We start from the raw sequence: 6,335 nt of genomic DNA, 5'->3' as shown, positions 1-6,335 counted from the left end.
ATTGTTGACACTTAATAAAGCGTGGTACACATTAGTATTGAGGCCTGCGTCTTTCAGATATCGGCGTATTTTTCATCAGTTACCGTACATATTAGGGGATATTAAGGTGGAATATGTAAAATTTATGTTAGTACACACACAAGTGCTAGGCAGTCTCCGCGACAAGAAGAATAGGCTTATCTGTGCGTGCGTCCGTGTTTTCTGCAAACTCATGTTGCACCCAGTCATTTTACTAATTGAATTACACCGCCCTTTCCCTAACCACCCAGATCTAGACCTTCACACACACACACACACACACACACACACACACACAGAAGAAGAAAGAAGACCTCTTCGGATTTAAAAGGACAGTTAAATCATGATGCGGTAGGAGGAATTAAATAGTTCAAAGCATGGGCCCATTCTCGTCGTCACTGACTCCTTATCAGCAGTACACCCACATGCGCATTTCCGGCCACTATCCAGTCACGTGGGAGACTATGCTCGTTGGCTCAGATTTCGTATCATTTCTTCCTCGGCGATTAATTTGTATATTGCACCTGCATATCTTCTTGCATAGTATGTATGTTTGTCACAAACAGTTTGCATCCGTAACAGGTAAAATGAAAATAAGTACGGTATGGTACGGTACTGCGAAGTCTGTCTGTTGCCAGACGCCTTAATCCCTTAAGGGATGGCCATAAACAAATTGCCTCCATATCGCCCTGTCCCCCGCCATTTCGCTGCCTTTCCCCTAGCTCACACTCCCCTCTCTCATACGCCTCTCCATTCCATGCCTCCATCTCCTTCTCACTTACAGTACATACACTCTCCTCATTAGTCTTGCTCCCCATCCTCTCCACATAGCCAAACCACCTCTGCATTTGTCCTAACGCTTTCTATCACACCCACAGCCACACCACAACGCTCCTTTGCTTCCTTATTTAACATTCTCTCTCTTCATGTAACTCCACCTGCTCCTCTCAGGTAACTCATTTCCATTGCTCTTACTCTTGACATGTATCCTTCCAACAAGGTTCAAGCTTCGCGTCCATGCGTTAGAGTTGGTGTCACAATATCATGTCGATTTTTTTTTTTTTTTACTTCCATGTTCACTTCCCTATTTCTTATCACTGCTTTCAAAGAACCAGCAACCTTTCTTCCCTGCTGTACATTTTCATACACTTCATCCTCCAAACTTCCTTCCTTACTCATCACACTACCGAAGACCTTAAATGCACTCACATATCCCATTTCCGCATCATCCAACCTCACTGTGCATTCAGTGATTTCATTTCTCTCGAAGACCATATCCTTACTCTTCCCTTCATTCACCTTTAGATTCTGTTTCTTACACACACTCCCAAGCCCATTCAGCCAAGCCTGGCAGTTCCCCTTCGTCTTCACTGAACAATACAGTATCATCTGCAAGCAACAGAACAGGAAATTTCCAAACGCTGCCCACTCTCATCAGGGCCGTTCCAACATCCGCTGCCATACCTTGTATCTCTTTTATAATCCCATCCATGTAGAGATTCAACAGCGATGGAGGCATGACATATCCCTGTTTTAATCCAACATTCAGATAGAAAAATTCATTCAATTCACCATCCACACACACTGTAGCCTTAGCACCCTCATGCATACTCTTCACAACATTCAACAGCTTTCCATTTACTCCATATATTCTTTATATTTTCCACATTCCTTATCTTCCCACTCTGTCATATGCTTTCTCCAAGTCCATGAAGGTTGCATACAGCTTCTTTCCCTTCTCTAGAAACTTTTCCACTTAAGACCCAAGGATGAACATCTGATCTAGATAACCTCTTCCAGTCCTAAAACCTCCTTGTTCTTCTCCAACCAATTCCTTTGTTATTTCCCTAATTTTGTCAGTAAGTATCCTACCATATGCTTTTCTAGTTACACTAAGAAGACAACTGCCCCTATGATTACCACGCACATTATTTTCCACTTTTCCTTTTCACAGAGGAATAATTATACCTGACTTCCAGTCCTTCGGGACTCAACCTCCCTCGTAAGCGAATCTGCGCAGCTTGCATATCCATTCAGCGAGTATTACTATCTCTCCCCCATGCTTCATCATTTCGGCACACACTTCATGAACGACCCTCATTGGTTGGCCTCTGAATACTTTAACTTGGTTCACAGTCTTCTTTTTCTTTCGTTCTTAGTTTGTAAGGATGTTCATCAAGATCGTTTGAGGAAGGTCTTGAAGGTTCTTGACACACTGGACTAGAATTCTCCATGGGTAATAAGAATAAGGTGCTTTCAAAGAGACTAGTATAAAGTTCAGCTGTCATTTTTTTTTTAATAGTAGCACAATCGGAATTTCTAGTCTGATTAGTTCAGAAGTTTTGGAGAGCATACTAGCCGATATTTTGAAATTAAATACAGTAGTACTGGATCCAGTAAGTTTTACATAACTGCATCGGTAAAAAAAAAAAAAAAAAAAAAAAAAAGTTGCACAAGCATTTTTTTTTTTTCCCCCTATTACTATTCCCTTTATATGTGAAGTGTTCCTAGATATTAAAAGATATCCTAGTTCGTTTGATTACTACTGGTTCGTTTCGGATTGGATCTGTTTCAAGAGGAATGCCTTTCCAGCGACCCTCTTCCGTTGGCTTCTGAATACTTTTACATGGTTCACATCCTTCTGTCTTTCTTTCGTTCTTGGTTTGTAAGGATGTTCATCAAGATCGTGTGAGGCAGGTCTTTGACGGTTCTTGACACGATGAACTTTTTCATCTTAAACTTACTATAGGATGTATCGTTTCATCTCAAGCTTCAGTGATTTCGTAATAATCCCTAGCAGTTCATTTCGCAAATAACGCTTTGATATCCTCTTTTAAGTTATTGATGCAGACAGTGACAATATGAAAACTAGCAATGTAAGAAAGTTGTAAGCTGTATTTTGTTGACTTAATCTTTATGGACAAGTCGTTGCAAAGTCTTCCATGTCAACGAAAATTAAGACATGAACACCATATTTTAGTTTCATTGGAGTCTTAGAAGCACGTCTTCCTTAACAATGTCATAATCTTTAACATTCTCGTGTTTGCCATTCATATCGTTTCAGTATCGATCTATCGCATATAGTTTGCATCATTAACGTACAGGAGGTTACAGAGGTACAGAATGAATCGTTAAAGGTGTTACAAACCATGCAGTCACTCACTACGGCTGTGGCCTGGTCTGTGTAACCCGCATTAGACTGGATGTGGTACCCAGTTGAACGTTAGCTTTCGATGGTAATTATTCGCTCAGGAAGTACTGTATATACATTTTTTTATTTACTGATATCTTGTATCAGTGGCGGCATTTTTTTATTTACTGATATCTTGTATCAGTGGCGGCATTTTTTTATTTACTGATATCTTGTATCAGTGGCGGCATTTTTTTATTTACTGATATCTTGTATCAGTGGCGGCATTTGGGTCACCCTAATCCATCCAGAGAACTAGTAGGAAAATGACTAAAACGGAAATGACGTGGTATTCTGGGATGCTGCCGCTTCGAAAGTACTGAGGAAGGTAAAAACTGAGCTGGAGAAGATTAGGCCTCAATGGGAAAGTTTGTTGCTTAACCCTTGAATTAGGTGATGTCCTATTGGTTATTGCGAATTAGGTGATGTCTTATTGATTATTGCTTCCTTCAGGTGATTTTATTCAGCGTAGGGGAGAGCTCTTGTACTGAAGTGCTTAATGTAAGCTGTATCTAACCTCTCCAGTTCAGAATGCCTTTCCCATGCTGATTGAAATTGCCAGATGTTGCTGTTGCACGATTCAAGATAAACAACATGGCATACTCAAACCGAAGGGGTTTCTTCCATGTTAGGAAGTGTACTTACTGGTGAAACTACTCCCAAAGTCAGATTCCAGACGAAGTGAAAAAAAAAAAAGACATTAAAAATAGAAGACATGGCATTACGAACCTGCCATTGTAAACATGCACGTGTGTAAGAACAGTTAGGCAAGGACGGACACACACACACACACACACACACACACACACACACACACACACACACACACACAGGTAGTAATACATGGACTTTTTCAGTTTGTTTCGTATTATTAATCCTGATGTTGATTTAAAAAAAATTTTGACTACAAATTCTCCGCCGAACAGTATCATCTGGTGTTAGCAAAATACCCAAGTGCACCAACCTGAGAGAGAGAGAGAGTGTACTGTCCACGCCTGACAGATGCCGTATTAATAGTATATAGGGACGCGTCTGACTAAACTAACAAGAAATTTTCCAAGAACGTGTGTAAGCGACTAGTATTGTGACACTTCATCCACTTCACTCCCATGACGCATTATGTGTTTTATTGTTGCTCCACCTTCGGATGAGTTTATTCAGCCCAGGCGAGTTTTTTGAACGTGCGGGATTAGATACAACATTCACTAACCCGTTCAATACGTGAGATATTTCCTGAGTTGAATAAAATCGTCTGGAGGAAACTAGAATAAAAGAAATCCGTCGTGAGGTTGAATGATTTAAAAGTAGGCGAGTTGTTATTTAATATGAAACAACCTTTACACAACTTCTACTGTAGTCCTGTCATTGAGATAACTTTTTTTTATACTGTAGTCCTGTCATTGAGATAACTTTTTTTTTCCCCCCTATTTGGAATTACTGGAATATGTTATTCAATTTACGGGTCTCTTTTGAAGAATTTATAGAAGGCTGTATTCCCCCTCTCGAACCCGGTTCAAAAGCTTTCTCAGGAATTTAAAAATAAAATCGTGTGGAGGTAGCAAAAGAGAATATTAAGTACATCAGCGGACTGAAGGTACTTGTCGCGATGTCCTTCACTCACGTACTGTACATGCCTGGTGTTTGTAAATACAGATGACAACCTTCAAACATAGCACACCATGTTTATAGTTCAGTGCCTGCATGATTGCATCGTATTGAGCTTTCATTATAGTCGGCTTATTTCTCTCGGATGAAACTGGGTTACTCCTACAAACACAACACTATGCCGTGGTTGCATGAAATACGATGAGTCATAGTTGTGCGTGAGAAAGGAGTCACCTTTGTTACTAGTAAATTGACCCTCCAGTGTCACTACATCTGGCTGTTAATTTCATAACCGAGCTGTAAGGGATTGAGATCTTTGTCAGGTTAGAGGTTAGAGTAAATTCTGGTAATTGCAAGAAAATGTTAAAGAAGTCATTGTAATGACTGAGTGAACTGAAATTATTTCCTTTGTCTTTGTTATCTCTCAGGTTGAATAAAGTGGTTTAGGGGTAGGTAGACTAGTGGCGCGGTCACACACGTGCCCGACACGTGATCGGTAAGAAACTAGGCAGGAGATGCCCGTCCAAAGTTCACACTTAAATACTTCAGTCCGGGGACGTCCTTTCTGTTTCATTCATGGAGCTACCAAATGTTTTTTATTCAGATAAAAACATCCTAGTTGTGAAAGATTTAAGGAAGGTCATATCTAACTCCACGTCGAAATGAGAATAGCTACGTCATCGGATTTAAGAAGTTAGTGCATCAGCACTAACCCCGAGCTTTGCTTCTTACCCATCGCAAGCTTGGGGCAGGTGTGTCCTTGCCCTGATATATCATTGCACTAACCACTTCACTCCCGTAACCTCTTTCATTTCATTCTTGAATGTATTGCTCCTTAGACAGTTTTATTCAGCATAGTTTTCGTAGAACCATCAGTAATACTCATAGCTAGTGGTTATTTCGAAGATGAATAAATTTATGTGGTAGTAGCTTGATTAAAAGATAATACGGCGTCGAATAGAACGGTTTAAAGAGATTTAGCTACAGATTTACTCGTACAAATGTGTAGTGGATATGATTTCGGGGGACTGTTTACAGTATGTTTTGAGATGTATTCGTTTTACTTAGTAGTAACATCTGTAAATCTGAATGCCGAGGCACCGTTATAGTGTAAACAAGTAGGTCAGCCACCTGGTAGGCCAATAACGCGTCTGTGTTGACATCAGACTTATTTGCCACTTCTGCGTTAAATCAAAGGGTAATAACTGGGTATATGGTGGATAGTATTACACGTGTGTGTGTGTGTGTGTGTGTGTGTGTGTGTGTGTGTGTGTGTGTGTGTGTGTGTGTGCGTGTGTGTGCGCGCAAGTCATCTTTAGAAGTCGAGAGGGTAAGAAGATAATTGTAGTATATCTGTAACTGTCCATACCAGGTACACTGCAAGACCTGACCTGACCTGACCTCCACGAAGTGAGACTAAACGCCAGAATTAACCCTTTTCCATGCTGGCGAATTTCGAATCGGGAAGGTTTTCTCTGTGTGAAGAGTGATGTATGTGGAATCTGAAATGTTGTAGCGGCTA

This window comes from Coenobita brevimanus, chromosome 88, assembly GCF_032717465.1.
Source record: "Coenobita brevimanus isolate Jiangsu-jjx chromosome 88, ASM3271746v2, whole genome shotgun sequence".
In the NCBI taxonomy this organism is placed as follows: Eukaryota; Metazoa; Arthropoda; class Malacostraca; order Decapoda; family Coenobitidae; genus Coenobita; species Coenobita brevimanus.
This window is presented reverse-complemented; position numbering follows the sequence as displayed.